The 12,977-nt window shown below is 41.9% G+C and overlaps 1 protein-coding gene across 14 annotated transcripts in view; it reads left to right on the forward strand.

Annotated features, from left to right (window-relative positions):
- LOC140201702 (alpha-(1,6)-fucosyltransferase) overlaps nucleotides 1-12,977 on the forward strand; it is an 889,182-nt gene that overhangs the window by 221,208 nt on the left and 654,997 nt on the right. For 11 of the 14 annotated variants that reach the window (XM_072266353.1, XM_072266324.1, XM_072266276.1 and 8 more), the window contains one exon: nucleotides 2,015-2,126. The exons of the other annotated variants lie outside the window; for them this stretch is intronic. The gene's annotated coding sequence lies outside the window, so the exon portion shown is untranslated. The remainder of the gene's footprint in view (nucleotides 1-2,014; nucleotides 2,127-12,977) is intronic. 14 annotated transcript variants of the gene reach the window in all.

The following is a 12,977-nucleotide window of genomic DNA, read 5'->3' on the forward strand; positions in this document are numbered from 1 at the left end:
AATTATATCAAGCCCTGTCATCCATTGTATCGAAAATACTTGGAACAGAAGAAACACACTAGTTATATTTGCTGCAGTCTCACTGGCTTCCTGTGCAATCTAGATCATCCTTCTACAGGCAGCAAATGTCTATCAAGGAAAATTAACTAAGAATCTTGATGAGTAGATTCTGTGTTTCCTCCTTTTGTCTTGCTGGTTGAAGGTATATAGGATGATATCCTGCAGTCCCACTTTCTTTAACAAGGCAGAAAGTTTCCGTGGTGACAGAACTAGAGCTTTTTCTTAAAGGGAAAAGCTAAATAAATAGTTTACTCTGGTTGGAGCAGATTGCAAAACATCCTCAAATTGTTTTTCCATCCTAAACCTAATATGCTCCAGATGTATAAAGGCTGGAGGCCAATTCATCACATTACGCCATCAGATACAATTGCATATTTGTATCATAACTGTCTCAACAAAAGGCATCACATTAGTAATTTTACTTATGGAATAGTTTCACAAAGGAGACCCAGTGGAGAGATTAGGTTCATAGTTGGTTCAGCACAGTGGGTGGCGGGGGAGGGTGGGTACAAGTTGGTTCTGAGATTGTTGGTGATGTATTGTTCTGGCTTGATTTACTCACAAGGGAATGCAGGAAAACTTACATTTATTTAGTCTCTGACTTTGGAATTGGCAGACAGCAGGGTGTGTTCGTTTAATAGATAGAACATCATAGTTTTTGCTCCAAGTTACTTTCTTTCCCAAACATAGTTCCTTTCCACCCCCGTTTTGGAATTTCCATCTCCCTTTGTCATGCCATTAATTATTTGTAGACTGAGGAAAAACTATCGCACAAGCTGGAGAAACGTGCTCCCTTGCCCTTGCAAGAGACCAAGCATAACATTCTCCAAAGGCACCAGGGTCCTGTCAACTGGTTCAATATCTGGAAGCCCATGTCCCCACAGCAGATGTGTTCATCGTATCATGAGCATAGCGCAGTCTTTCCATTCAACACCTGAATTGTACCTTGCCTCAATAAGGTGCAGGTTGCCTTTGAAGTAGAACCATGGATACACTATATTCAGCCTCCACCGATGAGAAGAGTTGATGGGAGCAGTTTGGCTAGTTGAAATTCAATTGTCCTTCTGAAGTGGGATTGAGAATTTCTGCGTTTTGACAAATTATGCTTGCTGCGCTCACACCAAGGGTGTAGGACTTGGAAGTTGGAGAGGCCTCTGTTTCAGAGTAGTGTCCCTTCTGAACCTTGGCAAAACGTCAAAAGGATGCTTGTTTTACAGAGCATCTGGTGTACACAGATAAGCGAATGGATGAGACACTGCTGGAGACTTTCAGGAGCTCTATAAATATGGGAAGTGCATTTAATGACTGGAGAGAGGCTTTTGGAACCCCAGCGCTCACATATGATAGGGAAATTAGAAACCAATTAGTCTGCCTTTATTGATAGGAAAGAAAAACACCTAGCAGAGCTATTTTGAAGGATGCTATTAATTTTCATTGAGTTAACATAAAGTCAATAAATATAATTTGATGCATGGTTTTTAAAAGCTAAATCATGCTTACCAAAGCCAATGAATTAATTAAGGAGGTGATAAAACGAATGGGCCTTGATTCTTGTTGAATGCTTTTCACAGTAGAACTCAAAACTCCATATTACCTGCCATTGGATAAGGGAATGGAATGTGAACTAAATGCCCAATACATCACATCTGTTTACAGAAGCCATTTCATCTTACTTGAACTGTATTTTCCTGGCACTGGTTGATAGTGGCTCATTTGTATTCCTTCCTGGGGAGTTGATCCTTGTTTTGGATATTTTGACTGCTGGAAAATTACCACTGAGCCTTTGTACCTCTGTCACTTTAAAACGTGGGCACCAATTTCTATTGGAGGGCTGAAAAGCATGGAAATCCAGAGCAACTTGCGTGGATTTGATCCTTCTGATGGGAGAAAAGCAGATTAATGAAGGTTTCTTAACATATCCCCCAACTACCTTAACATATATTTTCCTACCTAGGAGAAGCAAATACAGAGAAGATTGAGAAAGTTGGATCATTTGATGCACTGAACTTGCTGAGCCATCAGTTAAACCAATGCTACTGCATTGCTTGACAGTTAACAGCAATTTGGTGAGTAAAAATATGGCATCAATTATCCACAAGATGAATGATCCAGGTGAAAGCTAGAAATTTGAAATAAGGTGAATGATCCAGTTCTTTGCCCATTAGGTTTCGGAGAAAAAAAGTTAGCATGTTTGCTGTGGAATCTAGGGTGTAGGTGTTGGAGGGGAGGTTTTGCATGGATGTGAATTTTGGTGAAATCATAATCTCCTGTAAGTCAGAATAAGTTTTCTACAACTTGCCAAAATCTAAAAATTTCCAAGTCTCAAGCAGTTCATTCATTCATAAGGTGTGCATGTTCTGGAGTACTTGTTTCCTGCATTGGTTAAGTCCGTCTCAGGGAAGGATTGTAATGATGAGTATTGCTCATTTTTCTTCCTACTCTTCACAGATAGATGGGCTGAGCATTTAGCAAACAGATAGATGCCAAATGCCCCAAAATATTTGCTCATTATTTTATTCAACAGTTTATTGCCAGGTAAACTTGGCTTATCAATGAAGAGAAGCAAAATCGTCCTGATGCTGTATTTAAGAAGTGATAGCAGATGATGGAAATGCTCAACAATATGGCAGCATACTGAGAGGAGGAATGTGAGGGTTAATTTGCCTCCTTGCAAACACAGTAATATCGCTATTACTCAAGTAATACCTGAAACCTGCTTCTGATGTAACTTGTATGTTGATGGTGTAAATGAAAACCCTTTATAAATGGAGAACAAATCCAGCAAGCTATAAGTTTTGTAGTAGAAAATCAATCATGTATCATGAGAAGATGACTTTTGCAATGTTTAGTTGAGGCAGCTTTGAGATTGAGATAATCAAGTCTGGAATTGTTTGCACATAATTCTAGCCATCATCACCTGAAACTTTAAGTACCTGTTAAAGGGATGTATTCATAATTATGAATTGCACCTGTAACCACGTGAAGGTGTTAAAAAACCATAATGTCAGATATGTAATCTCATGGACAGACTAATGGTTTTGAGACATCAATTCAAACGTTATGGCATGCACTGAATTTAAATTTATTAAATGGTTGTAATACAAAGCTTTTTATACCTAACTGGTAGTCAAGAAATTGCAAGATTGTTTCTTTTGAAAAAAGCTAATTTCCTTGTGTAACGCTCAGCTGTATTGGCTGGTATATGTCTAGGGCAAATCCCGCCCGGCGCCTGCCTGAACGCTTCCTGCTGGGTCGGTTGCTGTACCACTGCCACCCAAATCAATCCCAAACATCAATCATCAGCCAGCACACACAGTACGTTTTACCAAGTACACTTTATAGGTGTTACTAAGTCTATGAAATTAATATAAGTTCCATACAGAAAAAGAAGGAATGGAAAAAGGCGCCAGACTTATCAAAGTCCAAGTTCTTCGTGCACAAGTTGGAGCTCAGAAATTCCTGGCAACCACCCGGACCCCGTCGACTCCTGGCTCGGGGCCGCCCGGACCCCGTCGACTCCTGGCTCGGGGCCGCCCGGACCCCGTCGACTCCTGGCTCGGGGCCGCCCGGACCCCGTCGACTCCTGGCTCGGGGCCGCCCGGACCCCGTCGACTCCTGGCTCGGGGCCGTCCGGACCCTGTCGACTCGCGGCTTAGGGCTGCCTGGACACCATCGACTCGCGGCTGGGGACCGCCTGGACCCCGTCGATTCGCGGCTTGGGACCGCTCGGAATGATCAACCGGAGCCTTTCCGCACGTCCGTCGTCCTCTCCGTCTCTCCTCCGACTCCCCTCGCCAAAACCCGTTCCCAGTCATGTGAAGCAGCATTATCACCCCAAGAAATGATAACATGAATACCCATTGGCTAATAGCACCCTGCTGTCTGTATTAGCCCAAGCAAATGTCCAGCTAGAGACTTTCTCAGCATTTAACATAACATAGAAGCCATTTTAATCCACATACGAAGCAATTTAAAAGATTAATATAACAAAGAAGCCATTTTAAATTTAACATAACAAAGAAGAAACCCCGTACACTTGAATGTCAGGCACCCCATATTGTGATGCTTGACCCCGGTCATGTGGTTGATATCTGAAACCCTGATGAAAACTAAAAGAATAAAAATGAAACCAACTGAACCATCGTCAGGGTTGAAATATTGTAAACTTCCACTCAGCCAATGGAGGGAAGAATTGTTTCAAAATAGGCACTGTTTTAGGCCAAGAATAGCGTCATTAAGAGCAAGACACAGACTTGCCCACCACCAGACTGAGGTACATATAAGATAAACCCATCTAGTAGAAATAGAAGTAAAGAGTTTAGATCCTGGGATTGGGTAGCCCTGAGTATTCTCAACTCTGGTTCTGAGGCCCCGTGATATTTTATAGATTTTGGACAGCCTACCACCCCAATCTGGGCGATGAATCAGTGTTCCTCCATGTTGAATGTTTCTGAGAGGATTCTGGGCTACTTTAATGTGGAAATGAGTCAGTTACCTTAAGCCTCAGGAAGGTACATTTCCCCTTGCTGCTAAATTTGGCAAAGCCAGCCAGTAGATTTCCTGTCTGTACAGTCAGTTAAGAGAATGAGACTTGTGTGCGAATATCTTGTGTTAGAAAGTTAATCAACAATAGCAACGAAGAGAGATTTAAATACAAAATAATCTGCAGGTGCTGGAAATCCAGAGTAACACACACAAAATGCTGGAGGAAATGCAGGTGAGGAGATGAGGTAAGAAGCTAAAATGTGGAATAGAAGAAGGGGGAAGTGCAGGGGGGCAAGTATCCCAAGCAAGGAAAATTCTTGTGAATTGCTGTTCCTGCATCTAAGGACAACATTGTACTCCCACTTCAGCTAAGGTGAAGTAAGAGTGCAAAGGTCTGACTGCAGCAAGCTGGGATCAGGAGTATTTTCTACACAATGCTATCATCCCAACTGCTTCATTCACAAAATGTTTGACTCAGGGTGACTTTAACTTAGCTATTATAAACAGAGCTTTATAAATGGAATTTTTTTTATAAATTGATGTTTGTTTCTCACAGGGAGGATGTTTTTGCAAAGTTCTATGCCTTCACTTTGGCTTTTAAGAATCCTATCTTGAAATCCCACTCTTAAATTTGCTCTTGGATTCTAAGGGTACAACTTGGTGATAATATTATGTAAATTCTGAATGTAATTTTGTGCAAGTTTATATTTATCTTGGTTATTTTTTGCTTGTAAAATGAACTATTTATCCACATAACCACAGTTCCAAGTAGTTGGAACACCATGTCCACAGTGTGACCTGATTTTTCCTTTTCAGTCTGGCTTTAACTGAATTTGCTAGGAAATACTTAATACTATGTAATCATTGGATAATTCCTGTTGTATGAGATTTGACTGAATAGTTTCATATCAGTAAGAATACTTCATGTGAGGCCTCCTCTCAATTCAGTTTATTTTATCTTCTCTGAATATCTTTCTTGTCAATTGTTTACCAAGATTCTTAACAAATGTGCATCTGAATTTAACTAAACCATGAGGTGGTAAGTTTCATACAAACTTGAGATTCAATCAAGCAACACACATCAAAGTTGCTGGTGAACACAGCAGGCCAGGCAGCATCTCTAGGAAGAGGTGCAGTCGACGTTTCAGGCCGAGACCCTTCGTCAGGACTAACTGAAGGAAGAGTGAGTAAGAGATTTGAAAGTTGGAGGGGGAGATCCAAAATGATAGGAGAAGACAGGAGGGGGAGGGATGGAGCCAAGAGCTGGACAGGAGATTGGCAAAAGGGATACGAGAGGATCATGGGACAGGAGGTCCGGGAAGAAAGACGGGGGGGGGGAACCCAGAGGATGGGCAAGGGGTATATTCAGAGGGACAGAGGGAGAAAAAGGAGAGTGAGAGAAAGAATGTGTGTATAAAAAATAAGTAACAGATGGGGTACGAAGGGGGAGGTGGGGCACTAGTGGAAGTTAGAGAAGTCGATGTTCATGCCATCAGGTTGGAGGCTACCCAGACAGAATATAAGGTGTTGTTCCTCCAACCTGAGTGTGGCTTCATCTTTACAGTAGAGGAGGCCGTGGATAGACATGTCAGAATGGGAATGGGATGTGGAATTAAAATGTGTGGCCACTGGGAGATCCTGCTTTCTCTGGCGGACAGAGCGTAGGTGCTCAGCAAAGTGGTCTCCCAGTCTGCGTCGGGTCTTGCCAATATATAAAAGGCCACATCGGGAGCACCGGACGCAGTATATCACCCCAGCCGACTCACAGGTGAAGTGTCGCCTCACCTGGAAGGACTGTTTGGGGCCCTGAATGGTGGTAAGGGAGGAAGTGTAAGGGCATGTGTAGCACTTGTTCCGCTTACACGGATAAGTGCCAGGAGGGAGATCAGTGGGGAGGGATGGGGGGGGACGAATGGACAAGGGAGTCGCGTAGGGAGCGATCCCTGCGGAAAGCAGAGGTGGGGGGAGGGCAAGATGTGCTTAGTGGTGGGATCCCGCTGGAGGTGGCGGAAGTTATGGAGAATAATATGTTGGACCCGGAGGCTGGTGGGGTGGTAGGTGAGGACCAGGGGAACCCTATTCCTAGTGGGGTGGCGGGAGGATGGAGTGAGAGCAGATGTACATGAAATGGGGGAGATGCATTTAAGAGCAGCATTGATAGTGGAGGAAGGGAAGCCCCTTTCTTTAAAAAAGGAGGACCTCTCCCTCGTCCTAGAATGAAAAGCCTCATCCTGAGAGCAGTTACGGCGGAGACGAAGGAATTGCGAGAAGGGGATGGCGTTTTTGCAAGAGACAGGGTGAGAAGAGGAATAGTCCAGATAGCTGTGAGAGTCAGTAGGCTTATAGTAGACATCAGTGGGTAAGCTGTCTCCAGAGACAGAGACAGAAAGATCTAGAAAGGGGAGGGAGGTGTTGGAAATGGACCAGGTAAACTTGAGGGCAGGGTGAAAGTTGGAGACAAAGTTAATAAAGTCAACGAGCTCTGCATGCGTGCAGGAAGCAGCGCCAATGCAGTCGTCGATGTAGCGAAGGAAAAGTGGGGGACAGATACCAGAATAGGCACGGAACATAGATTGTTCCACAAAGCCAACAAAAAGGCAGGCATAGCTAGGACCCATACGGGTGCCCATAGCTACACCTTTAATTTGGAGGAAGTGGGAGGAGCCAAAGGAGAAATTATTAAGAGTAGGGACTAATTCCGCTAGACGGTGCAGAGTGGTGGTAGAGGGGAAATGATTAGTTCTGGAGTCCAAAAAGAAGCGTAGAGCTTTGAAACCTTCCTGATGGTGGATGGAAGTATTGGGACTGGACATCGGTGGTGAAAATAAAGCGGTGGGGGCCAGCGAACTTAAAATCATCGAAAAGTTTAAGAGCGTGAGAAGTGTCACGAACATAGGTAGGAAGGGATTGAACAAGGGGGGATAAAACTGTGTCGAGGTATGCAGAAACGAGTTCGGTGGGGCAGGTGCAAGCTGAGACAATAGGTCGGCCAGGACAGGCGGGTTTGTGGATCTTGGGTAGGGGGTAGGAACGGGAAGTGTGAGGTGTGGGAACTATAAGGTACATTTCACTGAAAAAGAATTATACATTTTAGTGGCCACCCCACTAGGAATAGGGTTCCCCTGGTCCTCACTTACCACCCCACCAGCCTCCGGGTCCAACATATTATTCTCCGTAACTTCCGCCACCTCCAATGGGATCCCACCACTAAGCACATCTTGCCCTCCCCCCACCCGCTTTCCGCAGGGATCACTCCCTACGCGACTCCCTTGTCCATTCGTCCCCTCCATCCCTCCCCACTGATCTCCCTCCTGGCACTTATCCGTGTAAGCGGAACAAGTGCTACACATGCCCTTACACTTCCTCCCTTACCACCATTCAGGGCCCCAAACAGTTCTTCCAGGTGAGGCGACACTTCACCTGTGAGTCGGCTGGGATGATATACTGCGTCCGGTGCTCCCGATGTGGCCTTTTATATATTGGCGAGACCTGACGCAGACTGGGAGACCACTTTGCTGAGCACCTACGCTCTGTACGCCAGAGAAAGCAGGATCTCCCAGTGGCCACACATTTTAATTCCACATCCCATTCCCATTCTGACATGTCTATCCACGGCCTCCTCTACTGTAAAGATGAAGCCACACTCAGGTTGGAGGAACAACACCTTATGTTCCGTCTGGGTAGCCTCCAACCTGATGGCATGAACATCGACTTCTCTAACTTCACGAATGCCCCACCTCCCCCTCGTACCCCATCTGTTACTTATTTTTATACACACATTCTTTCTCTCACTCTCCTTTTTCTCCCTCTGTCCCTCTGAATATACCCCTTGCCCATCCTCTGGGTTCCCCCCCCCCCCATCTTTCTTCCCGGACCTCCTGTCCCATGATCCTCTCGTATCCCTTTTGCCAATCTCCTGTCCAGCTCTTGGCTCCATCCCTCCCCCCCCTGTCTTCTCCTATCATTTTGGATCTCCCCCTCCCCTTCCAACTTTCAAATCTCTTACTCACTCTTCCCTCAGTTAGTCCTGACGAAGGGTCTTGACCTGAAATGTCGACTGCGCCTCTTCCTAGAGATGCTGCCTGGCCTGCTGCGTTCACCAGCAACTTTGATGTGCGTTGCTTGAATTTCCAGCATCTGCAGAATTCCTGTTGTTTGAGATTCAATCAAGATCGGTTTCTTCTGAGTTTCCTATTAGTGACAGTAGTGCTAAGACCTGTCACTTAATGCAGTTACAAATAATGTTTTTTGATATTTTACAAATGAAAAAATATTGTTGAATTAGTGTATGTCATATAAACAAAGTGCAAGATCTATTGAGTCGGTGTTTTGGACATCGGATCCTCCCTGTTTGTCAATTAAATTTGATTGTGATCTTGAGAACCTATGTTAGAAAAGGTTGTTGCCGTCATAAAACTCTTAAATAAATATCATTGGAGGATATTCAGGTAAAGCTTTATGCTTTTTGCTATTCAAACAAATTGACATCTATTATTACTTGCATCATACACCAGCATACATCACACATCATTAGCCCATCAAATAAAACCTGGATTAATTCAAGACAACTTTGTTTTCTTACAGATATTTCCATAGCCGATGTAACTCCAATACCTGTTGTTAAGAGGTTGTGAAAGTATCTCAGAATATTTTTGTTTAAATCTCCACTGGTACATTTCACTGAAAAAGAACTATACTTTTTAAACCATAAGCTATGTGACCAGAATTGGGCTATTTGCCCATCGAGTCTACTCCGCCATTTCATCATGGCTGATTCATTATTTGTCTCAGCCCAAATCTCCTGCCTTCTCTCCGTAGCCTTTCATGTCCTGCCTAAGCAAGAATCTATCAACCTGAGCCTTAAATATACCTAATGACTTGGCCTCCACAGCCGCCTGTGGCAATGAATTCCATAGATTCCCACTCCCTGGCTGAAGAAATTCCTTTTCATCTCCATTCTAAAGGGATGCCTCACTATTCCTTTTCATCTCCATTCTAAAGGGATGCCTCTGAGGCTGGTCTTAGAGGAAATATCCTCTGCACATCCACTCTGTTGGGCTTGCACAGACAGAAGTTACCTATGTCAATATTGTGGTGATGACAGTTTAACGAAAACTCTGAATTATTGGTAGTTTGTTTTTGTTGGTCGGTTGCTAGTTGATGTATGCTGGAACTCCAAAGCTTTTAGGATGATTGGAGAAAATACTGAGTCAACTATGCTGCATTTCCCCTGCCACAATTAAGTTTTGTTGAGTGGCAGTCATCCAGACAAGTTGAGAGTGTCCCGTGAACCCACATCAATTATCTTTCTAATGGTGTAGAAGTCTTGGGGAATCAGGATGTCTTTGCTAAATATGTTCACTATTTGCCAGGAATTTTTAAAATAATTTATAAATAAAAATAAGAATGTTGTGAATAAAGGCAAGGGTTGATTACCTAATCAGCTGGAAGCAGAACTTGGAACTGTATAATCCAATCAAAAAATCCACACTTCCAACCTCATGAAGGAGCTAGAGGACGGAATTAAAATTTTGTCTGAGGAAACATTTGGGCTATTGTCATGAGATTAAGATAGGTGACCTTTGTTAACTATAACCATCTTGGTATGAACCATTCAGAAGAGAAGTTTCAACCTAATTTCCACTGAATTTAAATTGGCGATTCTATGGTGTTATTCCTCACCTTTAGGTTTTGCCATTTTTCATTGGGCCAAGCCAATAATGAAGCCTAGAACTCAGCTACTTTGGCTGATCCAAAGTTAAGCTTGAGTGTGTTAGTGCTACTAGGTATTAATGTCACAATTCCATCCTTCACTTTGTATTGAGATGAAGTGATAAGTGGTTGGATTAGATTTCTCCTTTTTTTGGGGGTGGTGGCCAGGTTACATTTGAACGTTTACCTCCTTTGTTAGATTGTCAGTGCTGTTGCTGCACTGTTACCAGACAGGTAGTGAGTTGCCAGTGCTCGAAGCTTGTTCTTTGTATGGCACTAATCTATCTTTTTGGTATTGGCTCAGGTGGTTAACTCTTGAGGAATGCCATATGAAGTAGCCTAGCAAGCAATTTGTTCATTATCACTTTCTAGTTGCATTCAGGGATGTGAGCCAAATGTTGACCTTGCCAATGATGCCAAAAAAAATTTAAAAGAAAATCTTTGAGTGAATTGAATTGGACAAGTTCTGCCATCTGACAGTAGGGTCTTCAGGAGAAGTAGATCAAATGCTCGGCCCTTTGGGGCGAGTAAATGGGATGAGCAGTACTGTAAATCAGGCTTTAATCTGGGGGAGAGGGAGGGGACAAAAACGTAGAACGATTCAGAAGAGTTGAAAGATAGAAATTTGAGGAAAAAAATGTTCAGACTAAGCCAGAGAATTTTGAGCGTTTTGAAAAGAAGAAACTAAAAGGGACAATACAGTCAATTTAATGGGAATATTATATCAGTAAATGGAAATAAAGGAAAACAGTTGAAATAAAAATTAAGGCATTTTATATAATTGCATAAAACTTTTCAAATGTGAAAAATTAATTACACAGTACAGAAAAAAATGGATTTGATGCAATAGCTATTACAGAGACATGATTAAAAGATTATGAAATTTGGGAACAAATTACTCTTGGGTATTTGATATTTAGGAAGTGTAACAGCCAGAGTTAGTCTGGATAATAAAAGGAAACATACTGGGTGTGATGTTGCCTTGGAAAATATGTAAGGAGTATTTGTGTGATGGAATTAGGATATAACAGAAGACAATGAGGAAAAAGTAGATGGGTTGGTTGATGCCCAAACATGTGTTAAGCTCTAGCAGATGGTCTTAAGTAAAAAAATAAGAGCACATGTAAACATAGTCAATGAAGTAGCCTTCGCTTTGATTTGACAGAACAAGTGAAATTGGTAAAAATCTTTTGGACAATTAGTTCATAAGATATATTCGGAGCAGCTTCCTGGAGCAATATGCTGTGGAACCAATTGTCAATCTTGTATGTTAAGACTGAAATAAAATATTGGTAATCTAATGAGAAACTATGAAACTTATATTTTATACTGAAGTTGAGGTACATAAAGAATCCAAACCCAAGGACTTAATGGAGCCAATTAAAGGATGAATATATTGAGCACTAGACTTTCCACAGAAAATGTGATGCATTCATGATAATGTTAAATAGGCGGAAGATGTCCTAAAGCATAAAGGGTGTACATTGAGTATATTTGAGGCACCATTGAGTCTGTTTCGGGTGAGGCTAGAAGTGTGTCTGCATGAACAAATTATGGATGTATCTTTTTATTAGGTGTGCAAGGCAATTTTAAAAATGCAGACACAGAGCTATTAGGCTAAGTGGCCTAGTTCCTTACTTGCCACCAAACAGTCACAATTACTTGTGGATTTCAGTGCAATCTACAGGAATATTGATTTGTGACTTGGAAATGGATCCAAGTATAATACATCATAATGAAATATGCGTGGTATACCAAGAGGCTGCAAAGAGTTGTAGGTTAGTACCTTACAGGCTCGCGCGACATTCTGTTTGCTTTGTTCAAATAGTGTGAAGATGAAAGGAAGAACATCTTTTAACTTTGTTTAAGTTGGATATTTAGTCATTCTTTGTAATTGTCAACAGCAAATGACTGTTAACCTAATACATTGCATGTTATCAGACTGCTCGATCTGATCTACATTGTCCTAATATATTATTGTAAGATTCTAAATATCTGATTTGCTGTCTCCTATTCAGATACTATATGACCGATAGTCTTAGACTTAGCTAAAAGAAGTTTTATTGATATTTTATTATTTTTCATGTCAGAAAGAATCAATCATATATTGAGATTTGGCAAACAAGTGGTGTCAATATTGCTTAAACAAAAAGGGCAACAAGCTCAGTCATGCTGAGAATTTCCTTGCCAATGAAGTCCCTGCTGTTATTGAGGAAATGGACCACATCCTGTAATTTAAATCATTGTTAATGATTTTAAACAATTTGGGACCAAGTGATAACTTTTTAGTCATCCCCAAAGTGTTCTCTTTAATCCTATTTCTGTTATTTGTCCCTTACCAATCTTCAATCCCTTCCTATATATTACCTGTATTACATGAATCTTAAATGTGTCACAATCTCTTCTGTGACAGTGATGAAATAGTTTCTGAAAATGTAAATCTATTACTTTCTCTAGGTACTGCTGTTTGCATCCTTTAAGTTCATGATATCAAAATCACCAAACATTGTTTTCATGGTGAAGTACATTTGTAGTTTGGTTTCTAGCACTATTATTATTGATGCCTGAATAACCAGGGATTGTGGTTCCCAATTGAAAACATTACCTTGCAATCTATGAGAACGAGGGAATTCTTCAATCTAAAATCAGTGCATTAACAAACTCTGCAGCCATCTTTTTCAGATCCTTAGAATGTAGGCTTTTATGTCCTGGTGCTGTAT

The sequence above is a fragment of the Mobula birostris genome, chromosome 1, assembly GCF_030028105.1.
Source record: "Mobula birostris isolate sMobBir1 chromosome 1, sMobBir1.hap1, whole genome shotgun sequence".
Lineage (NCBI taxonomy): Eukaryota > Metazoa > Chordata > Chondrichthyes > Myliobatiformes > Myliobatidae > Mobula > Mobula birostris.